Source organism: Eupeodes corollae, chromosome 1 (assembly GCF_945859685.1).
Source record: "Eupeodes corollae chromosome 1, idEupCoro1.1, whole genome shotgun sequence".
In the NCBI taxonomy this organism is placed as follows: domain Eukaryota; kingdom Metazoa; phylum Arthropoda; class Insecta; order Diptera; family Syrphidae; genus Eupeodes; species Eupeodes corollae.
Genome location: NC_079147.1, coordinates 210,742,978 through 210,760,477, shown reverse-complemented (window position 1 = coordinate 210,760,477; position 17,500 = coordinate 210,742,978). Strand labels below are relative to the sequence as shown.

Sequence of the window (17,500 nt, the reverse complement as noted above, 5' to 3'; positions counted from 1 at the left end):
ATTCAAGATATCTGAATATTATATCTGAGGACTTATGTTTCTAAGTTGTACATACATACATACATATGTATGTTCTTAAAGTGTAATTTTGTAGATTAAAAAAATGGGATTTTGGACTTCTGATTTTGGAGATCTTTGATCTTATTTCTTATTCTGAGAAACCGATAGAAAGAATTCAAGTTACTCACTTACTGTTGATTTTATAAAATGAATAAATATAATTTAAAAAATCGAGAATTTCTTCATTTATACAATTGAAAATTCAAGTGATCCAGAGTGTACGTTACGTCGCGTACCTTTGTTTTAATGCATCAATCGTTGCCTTGATGTGAGGCAAAATTATAGTTCTTTGTTGCTTGCTTGGGGATGGTGTTAGTTTGTGCCATATGCATATTGAAAGGATATAACACTCTCTCAGGAAGTTTTGTGCTATTCGTGTTTCGGGTCAATGACTAGCGACAGCCTAGTTCTTGTAAATAAAAAGAGAACAACAACAATAACTAAACAACAACAACAAAATAGCACACTGCAGTGGCTAGGCTTTATAATTATTCTTATTCTGACAAACGAACTAAAAATAGAAAACGCTGTTTTCTGAGTTTAGATGAAAGTGCAATGTTTTTCTACTCAGGTGGTGAGCAGTATTATCGTGAGCTTCTTATTTCTAAAAGGATATTAACAATAATAGGAATAAGTCTGTAGTGTACCCTTAAAAGGGTGTTTTTTTGTTTTATAAGTAGGCAAAATAAAACATAGGATTGTGGGTGATGGGTTTAAGTGTTAAACAATTCACAAAACACTTTATAATCCACTTTCAATGTAGGGATGATTGTTTTTTGACAAATAATGGGGTAAAATCTTATAACAATGACGCGGAAGAACTTAACTGAATGTTGTGTAAATTTTCAAAGAATGTGGAATCTAAAATTTATATTGTTATGATGTTTAAGCTTGGATTTAAGTGAACAGTACCTAAATGTGGGTTTTAGGAACAACATTACTAACCTAGTTCTTTTGACTTTAACTATAATACAAATGTTTTTACTTTATATTATGAATAAGATTATCATATTTATTTAAATAAATTTGGAAAAATTGTATGTATAATCATTTTTGAGTGCCTTACTGCGTTGGTTAAGTAGGCTCCCATTAAATAACCCCCAAACGAAAAGTGAACCCTCGAATCCGGGTGTATTTTTATTATGAAATTAATCCCCAAGTTTGAAAATGAAATAAATTCAAAAAAGGCATAAAATAAGTCAAATAAAAAATTAAATTAGTGTTAAGGGTCCGACTCCTGCAACATATTGATGAAAGAATTGAACAATTCGGTTTTATGTTCTTACTTAACACCATATCATCTGACATGTTACCAAAACCAAATCCATGGTGACAAGAACGCTGAAACTGCACAGCAAACCATGACAAAAATACTTGCCGAAGTTTTGGCCTCAATCGAAAGAGTCATGTGCCCGCTGACGATGAATTTTGAAATCAATGAGGAGAGAAACGAAAGTTCAAACGCTATTTTGGAAAAATCACGAATTCCAGGTGTAATTGGGGTGGTAGATGGAACTTAGATTTAACATTTTACTTACACCTTAACAAAAAAAAAACTTCGCTGACAAACACATTTGTTGTAGAGTGATTATTTTCGATTTTGACTTGTTTTTAATTCTACTTTCGAGTTACGTAGTTCCTCATTTATTCGCAAGTTCATAAGAATATAGTTGGCACTACTACAACTATTCGATTCTCGTTCGTTCGAAAGTAGTCAAATAGATACATAGTACCAATTTTTCGAATTCGAGCAATATCATTTCACACATTCACATTAAAAAATAAAGTCCTTTAACTAATACTTAATTTGCCTCGTTGCTGTTCTACTATAAGACTCCACAATAGAGCTAATGTCAACCTTATTAAATCCACTCTTTACAAATTACAAGACATCTTTTCGAGAGATGTTCTTTTTCAGATAATGATCTCATTCAAAACTTACAATAAAAAGACATTTCCTAATATTTTGGGTTTATGTGCTATACTAGTTTTTAAGTTTAATATGAGGGTTTTTTTCTTGTAGTTTTTTTCCCTTAAATACATTTATTTATCATTTTTTCTTTTCTTAAAATGTTTTTATTTATGTTAAAGTTGTAAGGACATTTTGTTTTTCTAAATCTCTTAAATTGTTTGTCAAATTTAAAATAATGTAAAAATTGTGCTACAAATAAATCGAAAATGAATTGAACTGAACTAAGTCCCTAAAAAGTAATAAAATGAGTCCCCAATATGAATTTTAATCAGTTCCCAACTTTAAGAATTGTCTAACCATTTTATTTCGCTTTCCAGCTGGCAAGGGGGGGGTCGTAACGTTTTGACAAAGTGAAATAAATATAAAATAAATTAGGTGGCGCAACAGTCCGTTTAGAACTCGCAACCATTTCTGTGTGCGAGTAATGTTGTTAGGGATGAAGGGGACCTAGAGTCTTAGATCAACTCCTAACTGCATATTTGAGAAAGCACTTTCAATGACACGAATTACTCTTGGAGAGTTTGCAAATTCCTCGTAAGAGGCAGTACCCGCCAAAAACCTTTTTTTGTAGGTAGCGACCTACGTAGTTTATATAATGTATTGGAACTCCTAATTTGCGATAGCACTTTTTATGACAAGAATTACTCTTGGAGAATTTGTTAATTACTTCCAAGAGGCAGTACCCGCGAGACAGGTTCTGAACCCAAGACCTCTAGCATGACATTCTTAAAACTTTTATTAATTTTCGTGGTTAAATATGAACCAATACATTCATCAAGAATATTTGTTACTTAGTATTTTTCGGTAAGTACTCCCTTCAAATTTATTTATAAATCCAAAGAAACTCGCTTATTTCATCTCTTCCAAGAACTCTTTATATCTACATAGTTTTCTGCCTGAAAAATATAAATTATTTACTGGTCTTGAAAAAAATGTAGTCCAAGGTCGAGTAATTTTAGAGTTAAATTTAAGGTCATAATAGCTACATTAAGAACATGCAATATTATTGCGTGTATAGCTTTTTAATTCAGTCATTAGTTCTTAAGCAAGATTTAGTTTCGAAATGTGGTATTGAAATCATTACGTGCTTTCATTAATAAATATAAAACAATTTTCCCAACAATGTTTACAAAGTCAGTACAGTCAAGAAATAAAATACTTAAATATTCCTTTAACCTGTTTATCTAGGTCCCTAGAAACAGGATGGTTTCTTTATAAGTCATAGGTTATTTGGATAATCAAAATCTTGCATACAAAAAAAAGTTTGTCCGAAATGGAGCACCAAACCTTGCGCTGCCTGCTAAACGCTTTTACAATTAGTTCTCGAGACTGGTATGCTTATGGACAACACTCATACTTAAGACGAGAATGTGGAAGCTGTAGTTGAGAGTGTCAAACTTATTCTAGGAACATCAACTTGCTTTCGTTCTCAACATTTCATTCCCTAGCCTGAGGAGAATTCTGCTTAACGATCTCTCTCTTACAAGGTTCAATGGTCTTAGCAATTAATGGCTCATAACCATCTGATTCGTAATTGCTTTACAGTTTAGTGTGCTTAGAGCGGCCTTAGATATTTCGAGCTATAACAATAAGTTAGACAAAAAACCGCAAAAAAACCAAAACAAATGTAACGCGCAAACAAATTTTAAAACAAAGAACGTACAAATTTTTAGTTGTCATTTCGCCAAAACAATATTGCATTTGGGTTTTATGTTTGGCTTTGAGACATTTATTTTGGAGATTGTCACCATTAAGATTTAAATCGTTTCTTATGTCTTACTACCCAACGACATATAAACCAAATAATGGCTAGTGCCTTAAACTGTCATGCGAGAAGTCTTGGGTTCAATCCCTGCCTGTGCCACCTAAAGTTTTTTTGCACGGGTACTGCATCTTGCGAGCAATTGACAAATTTTCCAAGAGTAATTCTTGTCATGAAAAGGGCTTTCTCAAATCAGACGTTCGTAGTCGGCTTACAACTGTAGGTCCCCTCCATCTCTACAATTACTGGCACACAGGAATGGTTGTGAGTTGTAAGTCACTAGACTCTGGTTCACTACGGACTGTTGTGCCACCTAATTTAATATTTTTAAGTCGTAAAAAATATCGTTAAGAAAACTTCACAAAGACCAAATTGTCATACCACCCAAAACAACGTTCAATGTCGTAACACCCGAATTTAAATATGTCATAACGCCCAAAAGAATGGTCTGCTTACTCACAGTGTTAGAAAAAACTACTATGACACTGTAGGATTTGGGGTAGGTGCAATGTTGGGTGTATGCAAAGTTTTTTTTCGCAGAATCAGAGTTTAACGAAACTTTGCATACACACAACCTAACCTATAGTGAACTCAAGCCGGGGGTTTATAGAAAGGAAGCATGCCCCCACACCTTTTTCACTGTTTATACGCCATAATGTTGAATCTGTGAGAAAGTTTCACTTTGAAAATTGGCTTTAGTTCGCTTTCTTTCAAAAATAAAGCCAAACATATTTGTTACGCTTTGGCGAACTGACATTTGTTCAAAATTTTGCAGTGCCCAAAATAAACAAAAATTACGTCACATTATCAAAATTTTGTAACACATCTTTTTTGGACGATATGTCAATAAGAAATTTGGGCATTATGATATTTCAAAATTGATTTCTGCAATATGACATTGATTTTGGGCTATGTGGCATTTTCTTCTAAAAAAAATGTTTGGGCGATTGAGCCATTTTTGGCCGATTTGTCATATTTAACATTTTTGCTTTATTTTATTTTGGCAATAATACCGAAATCTTCCCTTCATTTGGAATTAAATAAAACTTAAAAATTTAGCCTGACTAATACCTCAAGCTTTCAAAAACTGCAGAACTGGAAAATTAAAAACAAATAATTTCGCTCATAATGTCATTGATAAGGGCCTTAAATAAAAATGAAACCTTATTCATATCTCCTATAAAACTTGTTTTATTCAATTTTTTAAATAAACCTGCCTTTAATACAAAAGTTTTAACGCTAAAAGGTTTGGAAATATTGGACAAATCGAACAACAACAAAATGTTTAGAAAATTGTTTTGGGCGCTATTACATTTTTAATTTGGGAGTTATGGTTTTGGGCAGCTTAAATTTGGCATAGATTTTGGGCGAAAAATGGGAGTTTAAAAAAAGTCGTGTTTTACACACCCTTTAAATATTATTAAAAGATAATATTTACTAAACTGTCATAAACATATTTGTGAATTTAATGAGACTTATAATGTATTCAAAAAGTATTATACAGTATAAAATGATATTTTCATACAATTTAGAGCCTCTTCAATTTTTTCTTGAAATCTTATTTATGCGTCAGCACTTTAATCCTCATATACCTGCCATAGGTAAATATCTTAACTCCGCAATTTTAAATTTACTATTTATTAGTCACTTATAATCCAGACATTCAGGCGACAAATTTCCACCTCTGCATGATACAAAATATTGCAAAGGTATACACAACTTGATTACTTAGATTTTCCAGACATTGAAACTTGCTTTGAATCCCTGGACGACCGACCGACACAACGAATGGTCGGTATTTTAAAGAAAGAGGCTTCCTAATAGGAGAATGAGATGCGTGACTAAAAGTAAGGAAAATGCCTCCTACTTTTGAATATAGAATATATAGAAAACTCTTCGGACATTCACTTTGGACTACCTCAACATCAGTATACCTACCTAAGAGTCATACCGGATATTATGTTTCATTTTATTTCTTTTTTCATTATGAGTAGGCTTTATGTTCAATAAAGTCAACCCCTGAAATGTAATTCCGAATGTATGCATTTTTAACTATGTACTTACATAAAATACGAGTATTTACTACACAAAGTACTGTTTTGAAGTTATGAAGGTGGGTGGTTTTGGCTAAGTAGGTGGAGGTTTGTATAAAGTATCCCACCTTGGGATATATTTACACATTATTGAGCCCCAACCTATAAAGTAGGGCTACATAGAAGGTAGCCTATAACAAAATACCCTCATGTCAATTATTTTGTTTTTTTTTTTAAATGTGTTGTGTGTGCAATTTTAATTCACTGTGAATGAATCACATGTGGTTCATCAAGTAATTCAGTATATGGAACATTTTGTTCTGAAATTCTAAACAGGGTGTTTTTTTAAATTCATTTTATGACTTTCTAAAATCATCTGAAACAGTTTTGTGTAAAGTGTTTTATTGTGAAAATGTATAAAGTTATTGTAAAAGGCTTTCCAATAGGGAAGGGTTGATTTTGACAGCTCGTGGTGGTCATATTGTTTGTTTTACTTTCTGTCAAAATATGTTCTTTTAATCTATCAAGATGTTCTCTAGTAGCAACAATGCGTGCGTTGCGTCCTTTTTGTATCGTTCTTTCAAACTGACTAATCAACGTTTGATAGCCAAATTCGAGGTAGTTGGATAAGTGAATAATCAGCCATCACTCGTTGGTAAGGGAAACGCAAGATCTGCTGATTCCATCGGAACTGTTCGTGAAAGTGTGCACCGTCGTAACTTGGGCCTGCACTGGTACAAAATCCAACTGAAACAGGAACTGAAACCAAACGAATACACGCAGAGTCATTCTCTGATGGGATTTTGGAGCAGCTGGAATGTTAGTTGAATAATAGACTTTAGAGATCAGATCTATTTTTGGATGAATGAACGTGAAAAAGCAAAACTACCGGATTTAAAACTAAACCAGTTCAGGCGAGATAATCGAAGTGCCAATGTATTTATATAATAATAATTCTGTTACTGTTTGGTAAAAATATTGGGATGGAGGCATCATCGGTCACTACTTCTTTGAAAATGATGCTTGCCAAGCGGTCCCTGTCACCGGCGCGGCGATTGCTAAAGGTCGACGATCACTAATGGCTGAAACACGTACACGCTTCAGCTTCGGCTTCGTCTGCGTTACGTTAGGCTTGCTTCGAGGTGGCTTTGAATGACATGTTTATTATTTCATCAATCCAAAGAGCAAATATTTAGTTTGTTGACATTTTTTTACAGCTCAGACAAAGCAAATGTTCAGATAATTGAACTTGAGCTTCCGTTTGGAGTCACATTACGTTCTTTTCCTTACGATTGTCAAACGAAACGTGAGGTCGAAGCTTCATTGTGATAGCATGTATTGAATTCCTATGGCTAAACTCGTAAACGTCAGGCAAAGCCGAAGCTAAAGCGTGTTTGTCTTTCAGCCATAACTTCTTTTGGCTTGAATTAGATAATATGGACACCAAAGACATTTGAATTCAACAAGATGACTCTACGTTCTCAAGACACAATCGATATTCAGTACGATAGGTTTCATAGCATGGTTATTTACAATTAGTTTTATTTAATTTAACAAATTAACCCGCCTTTAGTAGAAAGCCTTTTACAAAAAGCCAATAAGTCGGTGAAATTGTAAACGAGAAAGTTTAAATAAAAATTAAAATATCAAATTTAAAAAAATAAATGACAATATTTTGATTAAAGTCGTTGTTTGCTGGAAAATACAACACACTTAGACCAGTTTTTAATAAATTTTTTAGCTAATTATTAACCTTTGACACAATAGACGTCTGGTTGTATTACATCACTGGGATTAAAGTGGAATTTTCGCCAAGAAGTAAGCTAACATATAGCTAAGAGTATAAACTTGCTTGCAAACTAAGAGACATTTTCATTTTGTGCAAATCTGTCAGCTTTTCAGCTTTTTGCAGTTTCTCTATGGCCAGTCATCCAACAAAATTTAAATAAACAGAATTAAGTCACTCGCTTTTTTCGGGATATCTACGAGTATGATGAGGCTAATAAGAGTTTGAATGTCCAGCCTTCTATACAGCTTATGACTCACTTATAAAATTAACAAATAACTATCTGAAACAACTTCTTTATTTTATTTTTTGAGAATCACCCTGTTCAATTCACCCTACAAAGAAGTTAAAAATGTGTACTTAATTAAAATGAAAAAAAAAATAGACAGACGACGACGCCGCTCCGAACACCCGATAACTATAGGTAGGTATACGAAATACGACTACCATGAATAAGAGCAGAAAACCAGATCGACCTGATTCAACATAGTTTCCATTGAACTCACCTCTAAAAGAAGGTTTACACTATATACGCCTTCATGGCTGTGGTTTAAAACCACAAAAAAACCTCAAAAGATTGACCAGAGAACTGGCTTCAAAAAAAATTAAAACTGCGTGAGCTTGGTTCAGTTTTTGCATTCTCATTTTTTGATTCCTTCATTTACCCAAAAGGCTAAAGTCAGATAATTTAAATTGTGATGAGAGATATAGCCAAGCCGGTCGTTGGTGGTAAGGCCGGTGTAGTGCGGCGGACGGCGGCAGGCGGCGGTGGCGCTTACCTTAACTCACTAATTCAAAGACTTGATTTTTTTCTTTACCGTAAGATTGACTTTTTTGAGACAGGAAGATTTTCAAACCACATTGTTCTTTTCGAAGTAATTCAGACTTTGATGATTATTGGGATGGATGAGTAATCAAAATCATAATAATTTAAAAATTTGGACTGGTTAAATTTGCAACTCAGCGTAAAAATACTAACAGAAGTTTTAGATCTAAGGACTTCCACAACTTGGAACAATTTGAAAGTAATAAATAAAATGATAGCCACAAAATATTATTTAATTTGAATTTATGGTTATTTGTTTGATTTGTATTAAATTTGTTTTGGGATCCTACACAAAGCTTTAGCTTTTTTTTACCTTAAAGCTTTTTTCATGAAAATTTCATCTCTGGAAAAGTGTAGCCTCTTTCAATATTAAGTAAACTATTTCAATTCAAAGGGTGTTTCATATTAAAGTATTTGAAAAAAAATTAATGGAATTTTGTATTTATCTGATGAACACACAACCTTTTTTTTTAATATAGTTCTTCTCAAGCGAACTGAATCTGTCATCATAAAGTTTGACAGCCAACACGTTTTATCTTATCATAATATATCTTTTATTTAACTCTACCTTACTTTTTTCAACAAAAAAAAGTAGGTACAAATTTAAAATCTCTGCCTTAAAAGAATCAAATATGAATACTATGTTTCAAAGAATTGACTCTAAACAAAGACAGAATTATATGTACATAAAGATTAATTCCAAAATTGAATTATAAATTAAATTTGGTAAATTTGAAAAGAAGAAGAGATAGATAAAAAAAATGTAGGTATTTAAAAGTGCTACACTTTTTTTTGTATGAAGAAGAAAAGTGACACCAAACAGAACTGAAATTAAATGTAAAATGGAAGGAACAATGGATCTGCCATTTTGTTTCAGCTTTAACAACTGCGCGGAAAGAACTACTGTTGTTGTTGTGTACTCATACTTTGCATGGAAAAACTGCGCTCTAGTCTTTAGAGTTATTTTAGTGGACACTTCAAAGTTTTTTTTTTAATGAAAAGGGAGTAAGATCACTATTTTTCAGGCTCCAATATTTATAAAAAAGGAAAAAAGGAGAGTAAAGAGAACATAAAGAAAAAAGAGTACAAAAAAGAATTTAATGGAAAAAGAAAGAATAAGAAAGATCGGAGTCCAAAAAGAGAACATGTTCTCTTTAAAAGAGATGTTTTGGAGACCCTACTCTAGTGCCATTTTAATTAGATTCAGATTTGTTTTCAATTCCAACTGTTCAATGCTTGTGTTCAGTTCAACCATTCTATTCCTGGTTTATTCAGTTTCATTACGTCAGTACATTACCTAATTTCCGTTCAGCATGGTTTTCTTAAATGCAGGTCTACAACCACTAACTTTGTTGAATGTGTGTCTTTTAGGCTATAACTGGTGCCTTACCCCCTCTGCCTTGAAAAAGGATACGAAGTCGTTGTTATGTCAACAGATTTTATTAAGGAACATTTTAGACATTCTCTTTCTTCATCGATTACCTTCTTTTTCTAATGATAGCATTTCCCTATACAGTTCTATCTCTAGATTTAGAATTATCTCGTTTTAAGCCTTATAAATGGGGGTTTTGGCCTCGCCAAAATTAATCTCCATATAGAAATTATGTATTTAAAATTTTCATACCTATATTTGGATTTATTTAAGTCTTACGGCTGCCGGATTATAAAAATTCTCTTACCTTAAAAATAATGAAGCAAACTGAATTAAAGGCACAAATTAGAATTTAAATTTAATTTTATGTGTATTACGTATCGATCGTTATCGGAATCTCTAGTCAAGTCCGAAATAATCCGTTCGTTATTCAAAAAATGTATTGTTCAATAGTTTCTAATTAAATGAATATGTAATAGGGCTGATTATCATAAGAGCTTTATAGATCCATCTGGCATCTATCCTTCAAAAGAATTTGAAAGTTCATGGCTTTTTAGAAAGTTAAAACAATAATTTGTCTTTTTGAATAATATAATCCATTAGTTTAAACATCGTAGAAAACTTTTAGAAAACCACGTGAACACAAACATTTTAAACCTAGAAGTTTTACTGAACCATGATATTCACGCTTTAAGAACCTCTTAGACGTAGTAGCCAGGTTTTCAATTGTTACCGAATTGTTTGTATAAGAACAATACATAGATACAAAAGCAGTAGTGCCCGTGGCTTGATGATTAAAGCTTTGGACTGTCATGCTGGTGGTTTTGGGCAAAAACACTCTATATGAAGATATAAATCCTTTGTACGTATCACCCTCCAAAACCCATTTGCTTACATTGTTGAGAAAAGTTGACGTGAATCATTTACTAAGTTTGTTGGGGAAATTTTATAAATAAGAGGAGAAATGACACGCACACTTAGAATAAGTTTATAGGTCTGGTTTCCGGTTTAGCTTGTTGGCAAACCAAGATGTCTACCAAGCATTTATATCTTCATATAGAGTGTTTTTGGTTTTGGGTTCGATCACTGCCTGTGCCATCTAAAGTTTTTATTTCACAGGTACTACCTCTTGCGAGGAGTTGTCAAATTTTCCAAGAGTAATTCTTGTCATGAAAAGTGCTTTCTCAAATTAGTCGTTCCGAATCGGCTTAAAACTGTAGGTCTCCTCCCTCCCTGACAACTGTACTCGCACACAGGAATGTTTGAGAATCGTAATTCGCTAGGCCCTAGTTCACAACGGACTGTTGGGCCACCTAATTTATTTATTTTATATATAAAAGAAAGATTACTAACCAGTAGTTCGATTACAAATCCGACGAGATCAAGAATCCAAATATTATTTTAAAATCGATCACTTTTTTTAATTTTAACAAAATACATTAAATTCGAAAAAGTTTTCACCGACCGACGACGAAAATGCGAAACATTTAAGCAAGAAGAAGATAAATATCAACGATAGAACGTCTTTAAGCTTCAACTATTAAAACTTACTGATCTCAATATAGAGGAAAAAAACCTTAAAGTTAAAGATAAAATTCCATTTGAATTCATACGAGTATTTACTCTTTCCTCTCTTTCTGACACATATACCTATTAATACTCATATCATTCATCATCCTTGGTTAGTAAATAAAATTTATTAAAATAATAATTGCATATCTTGCTATACATTTAAGCCAAGACTGATAATACAATTCTGTTGGACTCAAAAGTTATAAAAACCTTTTAACTAACTATAAAATATGGAAGGTATGAGGGAGATAGTATAGGTAAGCTACAACCATCAGAGACAGCCACATTAATTCTTATTTGATTTGGCGAAGACACATCTTCTGATTGATTTATAGATACAAAAACCAACGATAGTGGTAGGAGCTATTATCATCATCATAACCATCATCATCCTGCCATAAGCCTTTAATCTTGGTGTTCTGTTTTATACGCAAATAATAGTTTTTCGTTTCGTTTCGTGTTTTTTTTTTTGTACTTTGCAAAAAGTATAGGTACGTGATTCTGTCAAGTTCTTTTGAAATCCTTCAGTATTCTCAGTCTGAATGTGTACAATGACAGACAGTGTCGTCTGCCAGACATAAACAAAATAAAAAAATATATAAATATAAACAAACCATGAACAAAAATACGGTGAAAATTGTGTGAGCTGTTTTTCTTTTTGTTTCAAGACTTAAACTATGATTGATGTGCGAATAAACCAAACAAATAACAACACCAACAAAAATAGCACACAAAATTTTGTTTTCCTGTGAGGTTTTTCATATTTTTATTTAAACAATAAAAATGCTACTTCAGAGACAATAATTTATGGTTTAATTTAGTTCAATTTGGCAATTGTACGTAAGATAAGAGAACTGGGACAGCAGGAACCCATCATCAAGTGACTTTAATCTTTTAGGCTAGATAAAATTTTATCAATGTAAGACAAATATACACTTTCTTAAGTTGATGTAGAGAAAGATTTTCATTTTTAGGCTTGATTTCACTTTCATATAATTAGAGCTTAAGTCGATAATGTATTGAACCAATATGTTTAGAAATGAAGAATAAACGATAAATATCTAGGTCCCTTAAATGGGGTACTCGAAGACTTTCACGACACAAAATAACCTTCACAATTTGATATTCAGTTTTTCAAAACACGACACAAGTTATCTGTACAGTCTTCAGTTTTAAAAAGTTATGTTTCAGAGAACTTGTCGAAAAAATAAAATCTCTCCTTACATTGCTTGTTATTGAAAGGCAAAGTATGTGGGCTAAAATCATGTATTTAAAAAGACAAAAACTTGGCCAAAAGCAATTTTCAAGAGAGATAGAATACATTTTTGAAGAAGAAAATTATAAACGCATGGAGAAGCGTGCTTTTGGACAAAAGCAACATCCGAATATCATCGCTTATTGTTAACTTTAAGGATTTTGGCTAGCGAAAACAAGTATGAAGATTTAAAAATGTTAACTTCAGCTATTTTTCTACAAAGAATGAGACAAATAGTTATGGAAACGTGCTAAGGCGTTGAAAATGTCCTAATGAACGGTTCAAAAATATCATCCGCTCCAGGACTTGACTTCTGGCTGCTTTTGAGTTTCTTGAGCTCTTTCCGGTAATTTGCCCGGAAATTATTTATATTTTTCACAGCTGTCTCATTGTGTCGGCATTTGGTTATTTTGCTTTTAATTTTTGGATTAAATGGTCGTATTCTTGATTTTTTTCTATTCCTAATAATAAACGTGTGTTAGCCTTAAATGATATTTGTTAGCGAACGAATAACTTATACGCGGACATTGGAGTATATGGACCGAATGTCTTTTGTTTCAAAATATTTGGCAACAAATTTAGGTAATATTTTAAAATTCAGTGTTGACGTTTCTACTCATTATTATTTTAAAATGCATCATTTAAATATAATTGAACAAACAGGTTTTTGAGTCGCTAAATGAAATTAGTATCGAAATTAGAAATACAAAGGAAAGAAAGCAGGAATCAATTCGTTTCAAAAACATGACCAACGGTGTCTTAGATCGAGGTATCGTCTTTAAAAAGCAAACATGCTCAAATTGATTGACTTAATAATTAACTCATGCTCAATTAATTAAATAACAACTTGATTAATTATTTCATGCTCAATTCTCGCATTCCACAGTAAAAGCCCCTTGACTCTTTCCAGGGTATCCTTTTGGAATCGAGGTGTAAACAAATGATATGTAGAAATCCCTAATCAACATTGAAATGGATCTAATGAATATATACAATTCTGTGGACACTATCTTTCTCTTCCGAAATGGTTTTAGTGGTTTTCGTTCTGGTGCGGCTTCATAAGCGTGCAAATGTTGACAACGCGCTGAAAACTATTTTTTTTATTTCATCTTCTATTGAAGATACATGGGCTGCTCAATGTCAGCTGAATGTTAGATAGTTCGATTTGCTGCTGTGGTTGTTCTAGTTTAAAGTAGTTTATAGGTGTAATAGGTAGTTTAAGTTAGCTTTAAGTTTTATATTAAGGACCTTATTTTAAGTAGTTTTAAGTAAAAATTAAAAAGGATATTAATATAAGTTTTTTTTTCAAATTTTCTAATACGTATGTAAATACAAAAATAAATAAAATTTAACTGAAGTTAAATAGATCTTAGGGCCGAAAGGCATTAGTATTAAGTGTTATACTTATGATTTTTTGTCTAGCTTTAATAAAGGTTTAAGATTGAATTAATAAAAATTACTTTAAAAAAAGTGCGTTTCTCAAATTAGCCGTTCGGATTCGCATATAAACTGTAGGTCCCTTCCATCTCTGACAACATTGATTGTTTTTTAAAAAACTTCGTACCAAACATATTTGTAAACTCAAATTAAAAAGTGATATATACATAAATTAACAATTAATTAACGACTTTCAAATAAAAATTTAAAATAATTAAGTTTTTTTGAGAAATCAAATGTCATTTAAATTTTTGAAAACAAACTTGTTTTAAAGGTTTAATTTTAAATTCCAAAGTACAGTAAATATTTTTAAACAAACTCTTTTAATACATGAGCAAGTGTTTGCGACCCAAGCAAAATATTGATAAGGTTAAAAAAAAAACAAATGTTCAAAAATTAAAAAACAAAAAGCTTTGAGTTTTTGGCCAAGTCTAACATCTAGTGCATGTATGTATCATTAACCAACACTTCTTAGAAGTTTTCCAATTCGTCTAGACTAGAATTGAATCAAACAGTAATTCAAAAACTGGGCACTATTTCTATAGGAAATAAATAATTCTGAAAGGAAGATACAAGGAATTACTCAATATTTCCTTTCACCCATCTATGCACCTAATCTACAATACTGTTATTACACCCACGTTTGTTATTATAATAACAACATATTTATGTAAATATTATTTTGTATACCTACCTAATAACCCGATTCCCTTGATACTCAAAATTTGTATGAGATTTCCTTGAGACCAAAATTTGTATTTCAGGTTAAAGATATATTGAATTGATCTCACTCGTCGTCGTATCGTCGTCGTCCTGTGTCTTCAGCAAGGAAACGTGATTCAATACTCATACATAGCTACAAATACAAATATATCATCTCCTTTTCCCAACAAAATAAATTATTTTATGATTTCACGTAGAGTTCAAGAGAATGTTTTTAGTATTCAAGACTTAGCTAGTATAGAGTTATAGAGATACATGAGATACAATACTTGAGTTTTTGGGTCTTTTGAATTTAATTTGGATAACCCCCCAATTCTTGTGGAAATAAAGCCTTTAAATGTATATTGCGGAAGACTTGAATGAAGAATCGACTTAGACAGCCCTTCCGAAATTTCTTTTAACAACATTTTAGATTATTAAATAAAAACCACTTGACCTTTATTTGTAATGATAGCAAACTTTATTGGTTTCTAGAACCATTTTTATGCCAAAGACACAGTATGAGCATTAGCAATGACAGCGAATTTAGAAGAACATTAAGGTGCAAATTTAAAACCAGTGTGTGTTAAGACATTTCACATTCGTGCAGTATGACAAAAGAACGAATCTATGTACTTTACAGCTCGACTGAAATATTAGGCTTCAGGTAAAACTTATGAGAATTAATATGAAGGCGTGAATATAGAGGTTAAATTCCTTAAGGGGATAAATGCAAGTGCCTATTTTACTAGTACACAATCCGGTAAAAACGTAAAAAAAAAACATTACAACAAGTGACGTTAATGAATCATCGATATTACTGTCACTAATAATTTTGAAGGTTCCTCTTTTGATACTGCCTTGGGAGCCATAATTGAAACACCATCTTGGTAGTGGGAGTTTTACTTATTACGACACCACCATGCCTATTTTTCTACTCTTAATGATATGATATTTTATCTAAGTCGTAAGTTCGTAAGGACGTAAACAACATGAACTGGCATTTATATATGTATGTACATTGTTTAACACCCGTTTGAATCCTAAATTTCCTAAAATCATGCTACTTGTTTACAACGGATATGATAAGTAGTTAAAGAGATTTTTTTAAAGGTTATTTGATTCATTATTTAATGTCTCCTATAGTTTGTTAACTGTTAAAAATTGTAGGCTGATAATACAAAATTAATCAAAATAAGTTCTTGCTAGGTCTGGGTGACCGTGTACCAATGCAAAAAATTCATGTTATACTCTTTTTTGTTTATCAAAGACACATTTTTAAGTCATTTGTTTTTTTTTTATCAAATTAAATTAATGAAGTGATAAACATGATTGTAATAATAATTTCTTACCATTGGAAAGGATCTGGCAAATCTGGTCGTTTCTTGCACTAAAAATAAATAAAAACACACATTAATTAATTTTACAAATATTTTTTTTTTAAATACGAAAGAAAAGATTTAAAAAAAAATATAGGATTAAAGGATAAATTAAATTCAAAATTTACTCATAACAACATAAAGTACATTAACTATATTTCTAAAGGTAGATAATAATATATACCAGTAAATAATTCATATAACAACGCTGTTTTTTTAAATATTAAATCGAGCTTTCACATCTAACACTTAATTTAATTGAGCTTACCAATTTGTGGTTAGTTAAAAAAACAATAATTATGCTTTACTGTTGTAAATTGTGGTTATAAAAACTTAAACCATCAATATTGACCATGAGACCGTAAAATTGTTAAGTATGAGTAACGTTATACTTATATCGTACATAATTTAGTGATAAAACAAAACCACACATTAATTAAAAAAAAAAAACTGATTTAGTTTGGCATCAAAAGTTTCACACATAAAGTTTCCTTAATTTATGAATGAATTTAACAGATTTGATGAGTTTCAGGTGAAAAGAAAAACTTAAAATTTAGTCATAAAACTTGTTTCACAAGTGTGACTAGTGCCATGTCTTTATTTATATGTATATTTTTTGAATGTTTTTAATTAATTTATTTCCAGGAAATCTGTGGGCTTCGTTGTGTCTCAAGTGTAGACACTAGACACTATAATTATGTATTTAAAAACAGGTTGATATATTATTTATCTTTGATCTTTATAAAACTGATTCACTGTGTTTAAACAAATAACGAACAAATTCTCTACTCAAGAACAGTCACTTCAATCAATCAATAATAGCTTAAACTTTAAAAATGGTAACTTGTTTCAGTCAATAATTAAAAATCTTTTGAATGTCAACTTCAATAAGAGATGTTTTGTATAATGGTGCTTTAATAGCGAAAACAATTAGCAGAAATATTTACAGCATAAGCAAATAGAAAACAAATTCCGTCGCATGTCATCAACACCATTTTTCAGTTTTCTTAGTCTGGTATAAAAGTATTGTAGTACCCGTGGCGTGATGGATAGTGCGTAGAACTATCATGCCAGAGATCTTAGATTCAAAACCTTCCTTTTTTGACGGGTACTACCTCTTGCGAATTCCTCGCAGCACCTACTGCAAGCGTAATTCTTGTCACAAAAAGTGCTTTATCAAATTAGCCGTTCGGATTCAGCTTAAAACAGTAAGTCCCATCAATTCCTGACAACATTACTCGCAAACAGAAATGGTTAAGAGTTTTAAGTCACTAGGCCCTAATTTTCTGTGACGCAACCTAATTTATTTATTTTTAAGTCTGGTATAGCCCAACGAGGTGGCCC

The 17,500-nt window shown here is 31.7% G+C and overlaps 1 protein-coding gene across 4 annotated transcripts in view; it reads right to left on the bottom strand.

The window, feature by feature from the left end:
• LOC129953712 (G protein-activated inward rectifier potassium channel 3) overlaps window positions 1-17,500 on the bottom strand; it is a 125,171-nt gene that overhangs the window by 43,861 nt on the left and 63,810 nt on the right. For all 4 annotated transcript variants that reach the window (XM_056067084.1, XM_056067085.1, XM_056067086.1 and 1 more), the window contains exon 2: window positions 16,130-16,167. The gene's annotated coding sequence lies outside the window, so the exon portion shown is untranslated. The remainder of the gene's footprint in view (window positions 1-16,129; window positions 16,168-17,500) is intronic.